This window comes from Crassostrea angulata, chromosome 7 (genome assembly GCF_025612915.1).
Source record: "Crassostrea angulata isolate pt1a10 chromosome 7, ASM2561291v2, whole genome shotgun sequence".
Lineage (NCBI taxonomy): Eukaryota > Metazoa > Mollusca > Bivalvia > Ostreida > Ostreidae > Magallana > Magallana angulata.
In genome coordinates this window covers 31,791,918-31,810,634 of record NC_069117.1, presented here as the reverse complement: position 1 = coordinate 31,810,634, position 18,717 = coordinate 31,791,918, and the positions used below count along the sequence as shown (strand labels likewise).

General features: G+C 34.5%; 1 pseudogene; it reads left to right on the top strand.

Moving 5' to 3' along the window:
- The first annotated feature begins 1,136 nt into the window (after positions 1-1,136).
- LOC128157402 (homeobox-like protein HDP1) lies at positions 1,137-2,953 on the top strand (annotated as a pseudogene).
- Positions 2,954-18,717: the final 15,764 nt, after the last annotated feature.

Sequence of the window (18,717 nt, the reverse complement as noted above, 5' to 3'; positions counted from 1 at the left end):
TAAAAAGATTTTTCCTGATTTTTTAATCCTATTAAATTAAGAACCGGTATCTTTGTTGACGAAGAAACCAACGGATTTCCATTTTCTAGAAAAATTTCAATAACTTTTTTAACAGATTTAAAGTCAAAATGCTATACTGTCACCTCTTCTCCTATCCCCATTCGTAGAAATTTGACATGTACTATCCATTCTTAAAAAGAAAAGCTAGAACTCTATGAAGGGATACCGGGAAGTTTATATACAATCTGTACATGTATTCGCAAATTTGGTCTATATTGATTACATGTAATTGCTAATATCTATATTGATGAAATGTGGCCTCTGTTACATATTACATGTAATCACATTTTTGCTAATCAATACTTGTACATGAATTTTTGGCGAATCATGGAGAACTGTTTGGGGAAAAAATTTCTTTTGAAAAATATTTTTGACCTTAAATCTTGTACTCTAAATAATTGTGATCCAAATCCGTGATCAAACTGGGTTATGGAGAACACAAGCAGTATTTCATAATGTTTTTTTGGTATTTCTGTCGTAATTATAAAATAAAAAATGATCGGTTCATTATTCAAGGAAAACCCAACAACATATATGAGAGAGTCTGTCAGTCAGAACTAGTCGATAGACAGAAAACAAAGAAGATTAATGTAGGACAAACTATTTGATATTCAAGTAAAAGTAAACGAAATTCTGCCATAATATATAGACACTGCATTGCTATAATAATTAATCCATTATTGTTATTTAATAACTGAAATGAACTACATTTTGCTTTTCAAAAACATTCTACATCATTAAAATGATTTGAGCAATCCATAATGTACGATTAATTTTCTCTTCCTAAGTTTCGTTTTTGATTTATACATAGAGCAGTTTTTTAAATTTTAATTTATTTTTTTTTGGGGGGGGGGGGGTGGTTCAGAAAATTTATTGCAATTAGCGATAATTATTCGTATGGTGAGAGGCTGTGTAATCTATAGTTTCATCATTATTTGAATCTAAGTTCTAGAAACTGATTCACATCTGTTTACTAATGAAAATAAAAAGTTTTTTCCTTATATTTTAATCCTATTAAATTAAGAACCGGTATCTCAGTTTGATACAAATGACATTATTTCGTAGGTTTCGCGCCCATGGAGTTCCAAGTTGGAATACTATCATTTTTGCTGTTGATCACAGCTGTTTCGCTTTAGGGCTTTATGGGCATGGAACCTATCATTAGTCCTTCCGGAAGTGGTAATGGGATCCACAGTGAAACCAATTCGAACCCAAATCCTAATGCTCGTCCTAATGGCGCCGGAGGGGCTCCGAACAATCATGCACTGGAAGCGGTCCAGAACCCAAACCGGTTGGCTATGGCCCCCTTTCTTGGCGAGCAGGGTAGACCAGAAACAGATTTTTCTAGGCTAATGAATACAGGGAATCCCAATCCCAACAATCTCATCAACATGAGAAGGAAACCCCCTCAGCCTCCCATGGTGGTCAGAATGCCTCACCTCTGCCAGACGGCATCCTGGAGCACTGATTCAATGGTTGTTCTGCCGATGCCAATGTCCCGAATGAAGACTGCCGTGGGGACCCTTCCGCTGATGCGAGGAGTCGTCACACAGCAGGGCAGAAAGATGATACCTTTCACAATGGAACAAATAATGATGATGAAGACGAGAAACCAAATGATGTCTATGGCTATGCATGAGTCAGGCCCTATGGCAGCGCAGACGATGAATAACATGGATAGATCTAACAATATGATGAGATCAACTCCTAACATGATGAATGGTATCGATGTCGGGACAAAATAGAATGAACGCAGGGTTGAATATGGTGAACAACATGTCCCCGGTACCAGAACCAAACATGATGAATAATATGGCACCAGCGCCTGAACCAAACATGATGAATAATATGCCACCAATGTCTGCACCAAAAATGATGAATAATATGACTCGAATGCCTGAACCAAACATGATGAATAATATGGCACCAATGTCTGCACCAAACATGATGAATAATATGGCACCAATGACTGTTCAAAACATGATGAATAATAAGGAACCAATGACTGTTCCAAACATGATGAATATTAGGGTACCAATGACTGTTCCAAACATGATGAATAATATGGTACCAGCGCCTGAACCAAACATGATGAATAATATGGCACCAATGACTGTTCCAAACATGATGAATAATATGGCACCAATGACTGTTCCAAACATGATGAATAATATGGTACCAATGACTGTTTTTCAAACATGATGAATAATATGGCACCAATGACTGTTCCAAACATGATGAATAATTTGGTACCAATGACTGTTCCAAACATGATGAATAATATGCCACCAATGACTGTTCCAAACATGATGAATAATATGGCACCAATGTCTGCACCAAACATGATGAATAATATGGCACCAATGACTGTTCCAAACATGATGAATAATATGGCACCAATGACTGTTCCAAACATGATGAAAAATAGGGCACTAATGACTGTTCCAAACATGATGAATAATATGGTACCAGTGACTGTTCCAAACATGATGAATAATATGGCACCAACGCCTGAACCAAACATGATGAATAATATGGCACCAATGACTGTTCCAAACATGATGAATAATATGGTACCAATGACTGTTTTTCAAACATGATGAAAAATAGGGCACCAATGACTGTTCCAAACATGATGAATAATATGGCACCAACGCCTGAACCAAACATGATGAACACCATGACAAATATGCCTGCTAATAACATAGTGACAGGGATGGTAAACAGAATGCCACAAACAAGCACGATTAATCAAATGGCCATGATGTCGACATCACAAAATGGCGGCACTTCAAAAACCGTCTGGATGGCGCCTTCCTCTAATACAGTGGTTGCAATGTCCTACCCAATAGGTTCAGGTGGTGCCAACAATGTTCGAATAGCTGTTTATTGATTTTGGGATTTAAAAAGTTCATAACAATCGCCATGTGAAATGTTGAAACCTTCTTGTATATATTTCTCAATCTGACCATTACAATGCCGTATTCGTGACTGATTTTTTTTAAATCGCATAAAACAGGTTGCAACTCTACATAAATTCAGAGCGTAAAAGCATTAGTCTATTGAAAAAAATTTCAAAATTTCGTTCCTCTATTGAGGTTCTGGTGAGGAAATGTACTGACAATATTGGTATTTCAGTGTACGTGAAAGTGAAATAAGTTTGAACGGAACCTAAATAATCATCTCTTGGTTTAATGAAAGCTGTAAGCATGTTTGAATGACCAATCATCATATGATAACTTACATATGCATAATTTGTACACAATTATCATATGATGGTCTCTATATATATTAAAATCAAAATTCATATTTTTCTAGAAATGGTTAAATTCGTTATCCGTATCTATTGGAATGCCGGTGCAGGCGGAGTACATGCATGTACCTAGTCAGCAAAACTCGTAACACGTTAATGCTATAAAAATAATTGACAGGAAAATTCCATTGTTCTACTTTCCAGTCGATAACAAACATTTGGAATAAACTTATTTTTAAGAAATTGCAGCATGTGCAAAGGTGTAGAAAATGAACAATAAATTTTAGTTTGGGCATTACGAAAGACAATGGTTAAATAGAGCAATGGTGTGCCAAAAATATCGCCGTCTTTGCAGTGTAATATATTGTCTATAATTGTGATCAAAATCCGTGATCAAACTGGGTTATGGATAACACGAGCAGTATTGCATAATGTTTTATGGTTTGTTTTTTTTTGGGGGGGGGGGGTTTCTGTATTTTGGTATTTTTTATATCTATAAAATTATTCAAGGAAACCCAACAACAGATATGAGAGAGTCTGTCAGTCAAAACTAGTCGATAGATTAATGTAGGACAAACTATTTAATATTCAAGTAAAAGTAAAGCAAAATTCTGCCATAATATATAGACACTGCATTGCTATAATAATCAATCCATTATTGTTATTTAATAACTGAAATGAACTACATTTAGCTTTTCAAAAACATTCTACATCATTAAAATGATTTGAGTCATCCATAATGCACGATTAATTTTCTTTTCATAAGTTTCGTCTTTGATTTATACATATAGCAGATTTTTAAATTTTAATTTTTTTCTTTTTTTTTGGGGGGGGGGTCAGAAAATTTATTGCAAATAGCGATAATTATTCGTATGGTGAGAGACTGTGTAATATATAGTTTCATCATTATTTGAGTCTAAGTTCTAGAAACTGATTTACATCTTTTTAATAATGAAAATAAAAAGTTTTTTCCTGATTTTTTAATCCTATTAAATTAAGAACCGGTATCTTGGTTGACGAAGAAACCAACGGATTTCCATTTTCTAGAAAAATTTCAATAACTTTTTTAACAGATTTAAAGTCAAAATGCTGTACTGTCACCTCTTCTCCTATCCCCATTCGTAGAAATTTGACATGTACTATCCATTCTTAAAAAGAAAAACTAGAACTCTATGAAGGGATACCGGGAAGTTTATATACAATCTGTACATGTATTCGCAAATTTGGTCTATAGTGATTACATTTACTGTGGTTTCATTAATATTCAAGGGCATCAATTTTTGTGGTTAAAGTAAAAAACAAAGTTCCAAGGATACGTAAATTCGTTGCCAATGACCCTATCAATACAAAATATCAGTAAAAATTGCAGTTCAATGAATATTTAATTTCAAGGATAAACTTAACATCGAAATTAACGAAAATTGGTATTCAACGAATATTGATGAAACCACAGTTATTGCTAATATCTATATTGATGAAATGTGGCCTCTGTTACATATTACATGTAATCACATTCTTGCTAATAAATACTTGTTCATGAATTTTTGACGAATCATGGAGAGCTGTTTGGGGGAAAAAATATCTCTGAAAAAATATTTTTGACCTTAAATCTTGTACACTTTATTTTATGGTATTTGGAGAAACTGGGCGTTATCCCCTATAAATATATATATATATATATATATATATATATATATATATATATATATATATATATATATATATATATATATATATATATATATGTACGTATTTTTACAAATATGATACTGTTTTGGGGAAGATTGATATAAGGAAATGATAACTAATTATGTAGAATTGTTTATAAACATTTGTATAATAGATATATCAAAAATCTATCCACCAATCCATAAAATATAATATATACATAATATTTTTAACACAACAGAAATGAGTAATATTTGAATGGTTCAAATTTGTTACAGTGCCATGTGGATCATCTTCCCAAGTCAAGGGTTTTTGATCCGCTCTGCTCTACATACTCTTTATGTAATGCAGAGCGGATCAGAAACCCTTGACTTGGGAAGATGCATGTGGATAAGTGCTTCAATTAATCAAACGCTTACAGATCAGTTCTTACAAAAATGGAAAAGTGATATCAAAAACTCCAGTAAAGGAATCAGAAACATAATCTTTAAAACACTTAAAAGTTTTTTAAACACAAGTTTTTTTGTCAAAAATACTTAAGCGCATTACCTAGTAAGTTAAGAAATATTCTTCTGAAATTTACAACAAGTTATCAATATCTTCTTATATAGAGGTTGGTCGATGGAATAATTCACGAAAGAGTTTGCAATTTGTGTAATAATAATCAAATTGGGGACGAATTTCATTACATGTTAGAATGTAACATACATTGTATTATTTTCAATAAGAAAAGATTTTGTAGTAAGAAAATACTAGGCTAAACCAATTTCTATAAAGTTATGTAATCTTTTGTCGAATAACAATTGTGTATTTAAAAAAACCTTTGTTTTTTCATAATTAAAATTTATGAGATCTGGCCCCGCCGTCACCAACTTTCCTCAAGTCAATACTCAGCCTCAAATCTGAGGTTTGACCTCAAATTTATGCACTTTTCTTTAAGGATTTGAGTTGAGGAATGAGTTGAGGAATTTGAAAATTTTGGTGACGGTGGAGCCTGTTCTCCACAAGCAAAATGATTCAGCTCTGTTCATCCAGACTGTTTGTATATATGTATGTGTCTTGTACCTCTTGAACCATTTATATGGTTTTGAGACTTGATTCTGCCAAAGACAGTTCTCTTTCTTATAAATGCAAATTCAAAAAAGAATGGAAGCTGATAGACTTTGATTTGTATTCTTTATTGCACTTGTTATAGTCTCTTTTTATTTCAAGTTTATACCCTGTTTAAAGCCAGATTTTAATAAAAGTCCAAGTACAACACTCACTCCTCGAAATCGGTCATTGACAGACGCCGGAAGGGTGCGCCTATGCATGATGGCAGCTTCATTGCTAGCCCAGCTAAAGTTAGACCCACAAATTTTACGTAGCGAATCATGGTTGCTGCTGTCTTGTTTGCTATGCATTAACAAAGATAATGATTATGACATCATAATGTTTTGCACGTCATGAAACTTTTGTGGCGTCATCCAATCGTGACGTTGCGCTTATTATCCAACTACCCATAGTCCTCTGTGTAACTGCACACAATCTCTGGTGCAAATATTTCTGTTTTTAAAATCATTGAATAAATTCCATCAATTCAATTATATCAGAAAATTGAAAATGTCAACAACAACAAAAATCATAATGCCAGAAAAGGGATCATTCAATTAAAAATATCTTTCTTTCAAAGCAAGAAAGTGGTCGCAAAATTAATTAATACATGTTGTAGAGAATAAAGCCTTAAAAAAAGAACGGATTAGAAATAGATCATAAACATGCTGTGGGTTAGGTAAAAAAAAAAACCTTAACACAATCCTCAGGAGATCCTATATTTAAAAAATAATTTAAAAATCAACTTCGATTTTTTGGGAGTTGATTTTAATCAACTCTCCTATGCAGTTACTCTGGCAAACCGAAAGTGAAACAGTGTTTGGACCTAAGCACAAATCATCACCGCTGACAAGTCTTTACTTAGTTCTTGAATATAATAGAAAAATTCGATGTAATGTATGCTGAAGCATTATTTAAAGGAAACTTATCTAATATAAATACTTTGAAAATAGTCAGATTTTATATAATACGAACATTTACAATTTAGATATTTTTGTAGTCTCATGTATTCCGACGCCAGAGTTTAATATAGTCTCGTTCAACCAAACGCTTTGCCCTCTCCGTAAATCTCCGACAAACAGAGAGGCTCTCTTGCTTGTCGGAGATTAACGGAGACAGCTGAGCGTATGGTTGAAAGAGACTGGAGTTCAATATCAATAGTGCTTGGATCCATACAATTTTTAGAATTGTTTCGATTACTAAAACATAGTTTAAAATCTATCTTTAAATATTACACAACATGATTCATATGGGGTTTCTCTAAATTTTTGTCTGAAAAGTCTAATAAAAATTCTTATTATAAAAAATGCGTAATTTAAATACCGACTAGAAACTAATTGCCATGCAAGATAAGTTGATTTTAAATTAAATGATAATCGATAAAATCAACTCCCGTCAGTACTTCAGTACTTTGATTAAAGCTTATCTTAAGCTTATTATTTAGAGTTATCTTTCTTGTCACGTAGCACACACAGAGAGAGAGAGAGAGAGAGAGAGAGAGAGAGAGAGAGAGAGAGAGAGAGAGAGAGAGAGCAGTTTGGATTTATATTCTTTAAATTAGAAGAAGTGCACTGGATATATACCGACACTGAGACTGCATATCAACCTCTCATTACGAACACTGACAAATCAGACGCTTCTCAACTATGTATGAACAAGTGCTGTTCATAATTCAAAATTTGAAACTCTCATCAATCGGGAAGGTTTGTTCATGGTCAGCCTTTAAGCCTACCCTATAAAACAAATATCAGGCTTTTAGTCAGATGGTTACAGAGCCTGCTATAGGGTAATAAGGGAAGCATCCGATCGCACATCGGTAAATCCATGTTACTTTTGGTCCGCTGACTAGAGGGCTGATGAACAAATGGCAAATCATGTATTGCAATCCGAGTTAGCTGGGTGCTCCTTCAGATTATCGCGAACACGATTGTGTTGGTACAAATAAGGACCACGCTGGAACACACTCGCATTTGATACTTTGTTTACACAACATTCAAAAAGTTTGAAGTCTTTTTTCCTTCCTTTTTTCATTGTATTTCCGTACAAGTAAAGGGTTTGGAGATTCCCCCCTCCCCCTTTGATTTTACGTTTGTATTGCTGTACAAAAATATATGTAACAATGTACTCCACCTAATCTAAAATTGAAAAATACTGTCTTTAACAAAAATTTAGATTATTGATAATCAAAATTTGTACATGACAAATTTTGATTATCAATAATCTAAATATTTGGAAAGGACAATACTGTAGAAAATAGTTCAGCTTTTAAACGTAGAATCTTTGTTAAATGTGAAAAGTGGACAACGGATAAGACGAGGCTTCTACAGTCAGTAAGTGACCGTTCAGGTGCGCGAAGTGTTGTGAAGTCCTGATGTCATATGATTGACTGTCTTTCCGTTTGTCCGTCTGTTCATGGAAAGACAACCAATCAAAGTCGGCTATGAAAGCGCCAGAGAGAGAGAGAGAGAGAGAGAGAGAGAGAGAGACACGAACGTACAGTGATACTTTCTCTTCCATCTTTGCCTGTGATAACACTACGAATCGATTTTGTACTGTATAACCCATAACTGCAAATGACACCAAAGTGAGGAGCCAGCGGGGTTTGCTTACTTAAATTTAAGGAGGCCGATTTGGGTTTTTTTGCGGAAAGTTTTTAACCATATGTAATTTAAACCAACTCTAGTTTATTTGCGAAGGTTCATAAAAATCGACCGTCTGGTTCTTTATAGGGATCATCTCAAAATAGAGGTACATTTACTATAGGAATATATAGGAAACTGTCATTTTCCGCACATCAAAGCAGTTTTAAAAAAATACTACAATAGCTTTTTTTCTCAAATTGTTATATATGATTAGTAATATCATTTCCTACCTTATATGTAAAAACCACAAAATTCTACCGTTTTGTTTTTAGTGGGGGCCATCTCAAAATATTAAAATGCACCAAATTTTGCTATATATTTGGATCATCACGAATGATGATTGGTATAATGGATTCATTCCGAAAACGAGGAAAATGTCCTCGAGGATAGCATCATTCTGTATATAAAATTTCAACCGCGTACAATTTTTACTTTTTCTTTTATGTTATTTCTTATAACGTACTCCTACAAAGCTTCATTTTATCATAACGTCATAAAAGCGCAATGGCAATGCTCCCCTACCGCACAACGTAAAAATCGTGATAAAAATAAAAATTTCCTTTAAAAATCTAAATATTTTTATCTGTATTTTGTTTATTGTGTTCAATTTTATAAATGATATCGAAAAAATTCTTAAGAAGTAAAAATCAACTGTATTATTTTAGAGTGCACAAAAACATGCGCAATGCAAACTAAATTCGGCCTCCTTCAATATTTAATCGTACGATGCTTTAAAGTTATATTCATATAAGTAACAAGGATTCATTCTTTGAAAATTTTGAGGGAATAATTTCGGTCGGGGCGTGATCAAATCTATCATATCTTCTATTGGTTTTGATCACGCCCAGACCAAAATTATCACTTCATAATGAAGTAGCGTTACTATTGGGCGTTGTACCAAGAATAACAATACTGATGGTTCGGATTTTCATATATATATATTCTGTATTAAAATGAACAACCCTGAAATATACAATGAGAGTATGCCTTATAATATGCACAACATGATAATGATATAAACAATTTATACGATGTACATAATCATATGAGTTATCGCTCTTACATAAACAATTACTTCATCCATGTAATTTCTACACGTACATATGCAACATTACTAAATCATATATTTATACATTTAGAGATATATCATATATATGCATCTCTATAATAACAATAATTAATAGATTTATTTAGGTAACAAAATATTGTAATACCTGATTGTGGATCAGGGTCCACTTCAAATAATTATGACAAATGCTGTTAATCAAGTCAGGATCCTGTTAAACAATAATGTGTGCGTATAGAACACTTTTTTTGATAAATACCAACAAATAATAATTTCATTATCTGCTTTCACACTTAGCATTCTCACTGAATAGTCTTTATGTAAAAACTATAGACAATCAAAAATATTACGCTATTAATTAGAGTTTAACTGTGAATTAAAAAGTAAAAGAACTTACAGTATGAGGTCATGTCAGAAGTCGTATTTATTTGACGTATAATCTCAGACATATAATGTCCACCTCTCCTGAGCTCGACCAAAACTAGCCCTCACTCGAAAACTACCTGCCGCGCAGCGCGCGAAAAAAATTCTCTTAGCCAATCAACAACCAGAATTAAATATAGAAGTGACCATTTGCTATTTTTAACTTTAAGGGATAACACGTATAACACAACTTTTTAATATGAATGATTTTATTATTGTAATGATAAACGTTAATTTGTAAAGCTGGAATAAAAAAATGCATAAAATAATATTTACGAAATTCAACACTATCACAATAATACTCAAAGAATGATTCCGTATATCATTGGCCCTGACGTAAGACTAAAATCTACAGTTGCAGAAATGTAGCTCAATGGAGAAAACATTGATTCTGTCAACAAAATACCGTTCTATTCCTAAAAAATACTGTGATACATGTAATCGTGTTCATATGCAATGATTTGCATATAAAAAACCTTGTTGCTCAGCTGATTTTCGTTGAATTCTTGCAGTATCTTTAAATTTAATTTCACATGAAGATGTCACTTGTATAGCGTAGAATGAAATAACAGAGATTGCATGGGGTGTTGTACTTTGACTTTTATTCAGTGAAACATAATCTGACTTTAAACAGGGTATATGCTTGAAAAAAAGAGACGATAACAAGTGCAATAAATAATATAAATCATAGTTTTAGCAATTTCAATTTCTTTTTGAATTGCATTCATAAGGAAGAGAACTGTCTTTGGCTGAGTCAAGTTTCGGTGCAGATCGAACTATTCAACCTGTCTCAAACATGACTAGCTCGTCGGACTCCTTAAATTCATTCCAAGAGTTCCGTATAGACCAGGACACTCCAGAACTGTGGTCACGTTAGGGTTTTCAAAAATGGAAGACGTTTTAGAAACAACAGATGTTGGATCAGTGGTCTGAGTGGTCGCTTTTTCTTCCTCGATAATTTTCAATGCGCAATGTTGAAAATGATACCGCTCTGCGCTGGTCGGAAGTTTCCAGTAACTTGGCTTTTGGGTAGCTGTTTCGTCAGGTTTTCTTGATTCCAGAAAGAAATCTGCCATCTTTTTCCCCAGATATCCCATTAGGATGATAACAACTACGACTGCAGCACACAGGAGCAGGATATTTATGACAGTGGTGTGACCATCCATCTCTCGTGCAGTTTCGAGGTTTTGAAATGTGTCAGTCTCTGTGCGCCACTCCTCGGAATCGGTCATTGACAGACGCCGGAAGGGTGCGCCTATGCATGATGGCAGCTTCATTGCTAGCCCGGCTTAAGTTAGACCCACAATTTTCACGTAGCGAATCATGCATGGTTGCTGCTGTCTTGTTTGCTATGCATTAGATAAAGACAAAAATAATGATTATGACGTCATAGTGTTTTGCACGTCATGAAATCTTTTGTGGCGTCATCCAATCGTTACGTTGTGCTTATTATCAAACTACCCATAGTCCTCTGTGTAACTGCACACAAACTCTGGTTCAAATATTTCTGTTTTTAAAACTATTGAATAAATTCCATTAATTAAATCATATCAGAAAATTGAAAATGTCAACAACAACAACTAAAATCGTGATTCCAGAAAAGGGGTCACTCAATTAAAAATATCTTTCTTTCAAAGCAAGAAAGTGGGTGCAAAATTTATTAATACATAGAGACCAAAGCCTTAAAAAAAAGAACGGATTAGAAATAGATCATAAATATGCTGTGGGTTAGGTAAAAAAAAAATGTAACACAAACCTCAGGAGATCCTATATTTAAAAAATACTTTAAAAATCAACTTTGATTTTTAAAATTATCGGTCCACAGGTATCAAATTCAGCTTGTTACTTAGAGTTATCTTTCTTGTCACGTAGCACACAGAGAGAGAGAGAGAGAGAGAGAGAGAGAGAGAGAGAGAGAGAGAGAGAGAGGGGGGTCGGTCAGTTTGGTTTTTATATTCTTTAAATTAGAAGAAGTGCATTTGATATATACCGACACTGAGACCGCATATCAACGTCTCATTCTGAACACTGACAAATCAGACGCTTCTCAGCTATGTATGTACATGTGCTGTTCATATTTCAAAATTTGAAACTCTCATCAATCGGGAAAGTTTGTTCATGGCCAGCCTTTAATAATACCCTGGCCTTTAGTCAGATGGTTACAGAGCCTGCTATAGGGTAATAAGGGAAGCATCGCACATCGGTAAATCCATGTTACGTTTGGTCCGCTGACTAGAGGGCTGGTGAACAAATCTGCAATTCGAGTTAGCTGGGTGCTCCTTCAGATTATCGCAAACACGATTGTGTTGGTACAAATTAGGACCACGCACGAACACACTCGCTTTTGATACTTTGTTTACACAACATTCAAAAGGTTTGAAGTCTTTTTTCCTTTCTCTTTCATTGTATTTCTGTACAAGTAAAGGGTTTGGAGATTCCCCCCTCCCGCTTTGATTTTACGTTTGTATTGCTGTACAAAAATATATGTAACAATGTACTCCCCCTAATCTAAAATTTAAAAATACTGTCCTTTACAAAAATTTAGATCATTGATAATCAAAATTTGTACCTGACCAATTTTGATTATCAATAATCTAAATATTTGTAAAGGACAATACTGTAGAAAATAGTGTAGCTTTTAAAGGTAGAATCTTTGTTAAATGTGAAAAGTGGACAACGGATAAGACGCGGCATCTACAGTCAGTAAGTGACCGTTCAGGTGCGCGAAGTGTTGTGAAGTCCTGATGTCATATGATTGACTGCCTGTCCGTTTGTCCGTCTGTTCATGGAAAGACAACCAGTCAAAGTCGGCTAGGAGAGAGAGAGAGAGGGAGAGAGAGAGAGAGAGAGACGAACGTACAGTGATACTTTCTCTTTATATATACATCTTCCAGTGTCTTTGCCTGTGATAACACTACGAATCGATTTTATACTGTATAACCCATAACTGCAAATGACGCCAAGTGAGGAGCTAGCGGGGTTTGCTTACTTATATTTAAATATTTAATCGTACGATGGCTTAAAGTTATATTCATATAAGTAACAAGGAATCATTCTTTGAAAATTATGAGGGAATAATTTCGGTCGGGGCGTGATCAAATCTATCATATCATTTATTGGATTTGATCACGCCCCGACCAAATTATCACTTCATAATATTCAAAGAATGATTCCGTATTCCTTATAACATTTAGGCACATGTATCATTGGCCCTGACGTAAAATATACAGTTGCAGAAATGTAGCTCAATGGAGAAAACATTGATTCTGTCAACAAAATACCGTTCTATTCCTAAAAAATACTGTGATACATGTAATCGTGTTCATATGCAATGATTTGCATATAAAAAGCCTTGTTGCTGATTTTCGTTGAATTCTTGCAGTATCTTTGAATTTAATTTCACATGAGATGTCACTTATATAGCGTAGAATGAAATAACAGAGATTGCATGGGGTGTTGTACTTGGACTTTTATTCAGTGAAACATAATCTGACTTTAAACAGGGTATATACTTAAAAAAAAAGAGACGATAACAAATGCAATAAATCATTCAAATCATAGTTTTAGCAATTTCAATTTCTTTTTGAATTGCATTCATAAGAAAGAGAACTGTCTTTGGCTGAGTAAAGTTTCGGTGCAGATCGAACTATTCAACCTGTCTCAAACATGACTAGCTCGTCGGACTCCTTAAATTCATTCCAAGAGTTCCGTATAGACCAGGACAATCCAGAACTGTGGTTACGTTAGGATTTTCAAAAATGGAAGACGTTTTGGAAACAACAGATGTTGGATCAGTCGTCTGAGTGGTCGCTTTTTCCTCCTCGATCATTTTCAATGCGCAATGTAGAAAATGGTACCGGTCTGCTATGGTCGGAAGTTTTCAGTTACCTGGTTTTTGGGAAGCTGTTTCGTCAGGTTTTCTTGATTCCAGAAAGAAATCTGCCATCTTTTTCCCCAGATATCCCATCAGGATGATTACGACTACTGCAGCACACAGGAGCAGGATATTTATGACAGTGGTGTGACCATCCATCTCTCGGCATACTCTAAAACCTGGCCTGGCCTGGCTTGGCCCCATTGGCCTGGCCTGGCCTCAAAGTTGGCCTGGCCTCACTTTTGGCCTCAAAATTGGCCTGGCCCCAAATTTTGGCCTGGCCTCAAAAAATGGCCTGGCCTCAAATTTGGCCTCTAAAAAATGTTTGGCCTCAAATTTATATTTATATTTTCTTTACATATTTGATGTTTTTACTGATTTTTTATTGATTTATTTTCAATGCACTTTAAACATGCCTTTTGGTGGCTATAGTGTCATAAAGTGAAAGTGTATTAAAAATTATAATAGGTACAATTGAAAATATAGTACTAACAATATATGTGTATGACTACAAGTATGTTGAGTAATCAATTCTAACAGATTTTTATTCAGTCTGATTTAAATTATTAAGAACTTAAGAATGTGATTTTGCCCTGCCATTATATAATCATGGCATGTTTTTTGCAATGTATTTAGATCAAACTGCTCTCAGGATTTGACAATATCTATGAAACTCTTCTTTTACCAACGACTTCTTTAAGAAAAAAGTAATGGAAGAGGCCAATATTTGTTTATTCTAATCAACATAAAAAATCACAGAATGTTCTGCTTTGTACGAAATTTGATAATGACATTTCCCCATAGGAAAACAATTATTTCCTAAATATACAAGCAACACATGAATGAAACTCTACCCTAACCAGGAGGTGGTGATTAATGACCATTGCTGAGTCAAGGTATTGAAGGATGCAATGTTGCGCTCGTTCACAAATGCCATTAATTAAATTAAACATGTGAAATGTTAAACGACAGGATAGGCAATGAATCTGACCCCAATGTAGCAGATTAGGGACAGAAAAGGTTGATATTGAAATTCTGCTAGGGAGGGAAATTTGGGCTTGATTGGTGTTGACAGGTAATGTAAACAAACAGAAAATATTAAAGTGCATTACACCGTGATAACAATTTAATGCTATGTACCAGTTTACAAATGTTTTGGATATCAATCAGGTCAGTCTCTTAAAATGGTGTTTAAATTTTAAATGGGAGATGGGAGTGGCAACTTAATCGCTTTAGTATTGGCAAAATCTATTCCTTATAGTAAGAGCAGTGCTGTACATGCATGTCATAGGTATTTTTTTGTGTGTTTAGACATGGATTAAAGTAATTCAACTTGAAAAATCTGTCATCTTGTCATATATATATTTTCATATGATTGTTCCTTACGAATATTTAATTTCTAAAAGAAATCAATAAAAATTTAATCTAATTCTAAGAAAATGAGAAAAAAAGAAATTTTAAAATTTGAGGCCAAAAATTTTTGAAGAGGCCAAGTGAGAGGCCAGGCCAATTTTTGAGGCCAGGCCAAAATTTGGGGCCAGGCCAATTTTGAGGCCAAAAGTGAGGCCAGGCCAACTTTGAGGCCAGGCCAGGCCAATGGGGCCAAGCCAGGCCAGGCCAGGTTTTAGAGTATGCCTCCATCTCTCGTGCAGTTTCAAGGTTTTGAAATGTGTCAGTCTCTGTGCGCCACTCCTCGGAATCGGTCATTGACAGACGCCGAAAGGGTGCGCCTATGCATGATGGCAGCTTCATTGCTAGCCCAGCTAAAGTTAGACCCACAATTTTCACGTAGCGAATCATGGTTGCTGCTGTCTTGTTTGTTATGTTTCAACAAAAATAATGATTATGACGTCATAATGTTTTGCACGTCATGAAATCTTTTGTGGCGTCATTCAATCGTGACGTTCCGCTTGTTATCAAACTACCTATAGTCCTCCGTGTAACCGCACACAATCGAACTCTGGTGCAAATATTTCTGTTTTTAAAATCATTGAAAAAACTCCGTCAATTAAATTTTATCAGAAAATTGAAAATGTCAACAACAACAAAAATCATAATGCCAGAAAAGGGATCATTCAATTTAAATATCTTTCTTTCAAGGCAAGAAAGTGGTCGTAAAATTAATACATGTTGTAGAGGACAAAGCTTCAAAAAAAATAATTGACAAATAATTTTACATTGCAACGTCATGATCACCCTTAAGAACGGATTAGAAATAAATCATAACCATGCTGTGGTTAAAGTAAAAAAATATCATAACACAAACTTCAGGAGATCCTATATATAAGAAATACTTTAAATATCAACTTGTTTTAAAACAGAAATTTTATATTTCTCCATCATGCTTGGTACTTAGAGTTATCTTTCTTGTCACATAACAGAGAGAGAGAGAGAGAGAGAGAGAGAGAGAGAGAGAGAGAGAGAGAGAGAGAGATCTGTAACATTTTGTTTTTATATTCTTTACATTTATTTAAAAGAAGTGCTTTTGATGAATACCAGCACTGAGTGCAGAATTCAAATTTAAAATTTTGGTTAAAAAACTCTCATTAATTGTGAAGAATTACGCCTGGTCAGCCTTTAAGCCTACCCTATAAAACAAATATCAGGCTTTTAGTCAGATGGTTACAGAGCCTGCTATAGGGTAATAAGGAACGCATCGCACATCGGTAAATCCATGTTACTTTTGGTCCGCTGACTTAAGGCTGGTGAACAAATGGCTAATCATGTGTTGCAATTCGAGTTAGCTGGGTGCTCCTTCAGATTATCGCGAACACGATTGTGTTGGTACAAATTAGGACCACGCACGAACACACTCGCATTTGATACTTTGCTTTTCTTTCTTTTTTTATTGTATTTCCGTACATGCAAAGGGTTTGAAGATTTTTTACACCCCCTTTGATTTTACTGTTGTATTGATGTACAACAAATATTTGTAACAACATGTACTCAATCAAAAGTTAAATTGAAAATACTCTAGAAAATAGTGCAGCTTCTAAACGTAGAAATGTTGTTAATTGTGTAGATTGAAAAACGGACAGGACGAGGCTTATGCAGTCAGTAACTGATCGATCAGGTGCGCGAAGTGTCGTGAAGTCCCGTTGTCATGTGATTCGTCTGTCTGTCTGTCCGTTGTCGGTGTGTTCATTGAAAGACGACCAATCAAATCTCTATATAAGCGTCAGAGAGAGAGAGAGAGAGAGAGAGAGAGAGAGAGAGAGAGAGAGAGACGAGCGTACAGAGATATTTTTTTCTATATTTCAATTATATGACTTGAATACAAGTAGATTGTTTAGGTTTAGCAAAGGTTAGCAGGATGGACAGGATACCTTAATTGGAACTGGCTGTCTCAAATAACAAAACCCTCAAAGTAATTATCCATTTGAAATCGAAAATCATTCATTTATAAATGATATTTAACAGGAGTTTCTTTTGATCTTATTCATTTTGAATTTGGTATTATTTTGAATTTGGAACAGATTTTCCAAAGCTCTCTTTTGTCCTACCAAAGACATCTTTTCTTGTTCGTTTCGTTTCAGATTACACTGACCTTAATCTGCCGAGTAGCCCCCAAATTAATGGCCTTCATTAGACAGTTACAAGTAACACAAACTTTGATTGATTTCAAAAGTCGCAATAAATATGCATATTAATCGGAGCGCTTCTTGGGACAAGAAACATTGTACTTGCGTGTTGAGTAATTAAATCGGTTCGGGAACGGGATTCCACAGTCGTTTTTCATGAGTCACGGGACAGTTTTGGTCATCTTGATCGCCGTTTGTTAAATCAATCTTTCTCAAAACATCAGCTAACACAAACATATAGATTAATTCGAGTCCAATAAATGAGTGTCGGGTCGAGGCTAAGGTTCTTACAAGTTTGAATTAATTTCAGTACTATCAGACGAGGAAATTCGGGAGAAAAACATTAAAGAACAAGTATCCTTGCAACAGTGAAATGTTTGAATTATTTTTGTTCACTTTTTTTTTTTATACATAATCGATATCGTGAGTATCAAGAATGTGGCTTTTAATAACGTTTATTCTTTCAAACAATTTAATATAAAGTTAACGCAAATATGATATCTATTGGTATATATATACATGTGAACGGAAAGGTGAGTTCGAATGGAATACTATAGTATAAAAGATGTCAAAACGTGATCTGAAAGAAAACACCAACCTGTCAGCTATGTCAGATAATTTCCAATCAATGATCGATTAAAAAAGGGCACTTTTTTAGAAAAATAACTAGACGTTTCCTGATAAACAGTTATGCTTCGTTTAACTGCGAACTTGACAACGTAGTTTACAACGAAAGAGATATATACTTGCAGTTATTACAATTTAGGGAAAAAAATCGCGTGTTCGACTAGCCGAGCAGATCTATCAAGATCTTCTAATTTTGCTTGGACAAATTGATTTCGGCCGAATGCACAAATATTGGACGTGTAAATTGTCGGTGTTTCCTGTAATACACTCGTTAATCGTATACGAGAATTTGCGTCGCTTTGAATTTATACCGACGCCTGTCAAGAAAATTGGATACAACTTCAGGTTCTGTTTGTTCTACTAAGAAATCTAAATAATAATTCAATCATGGTCAATTTTCTCTCTGGCATGGTCATCTAGCGTCAAAAAAT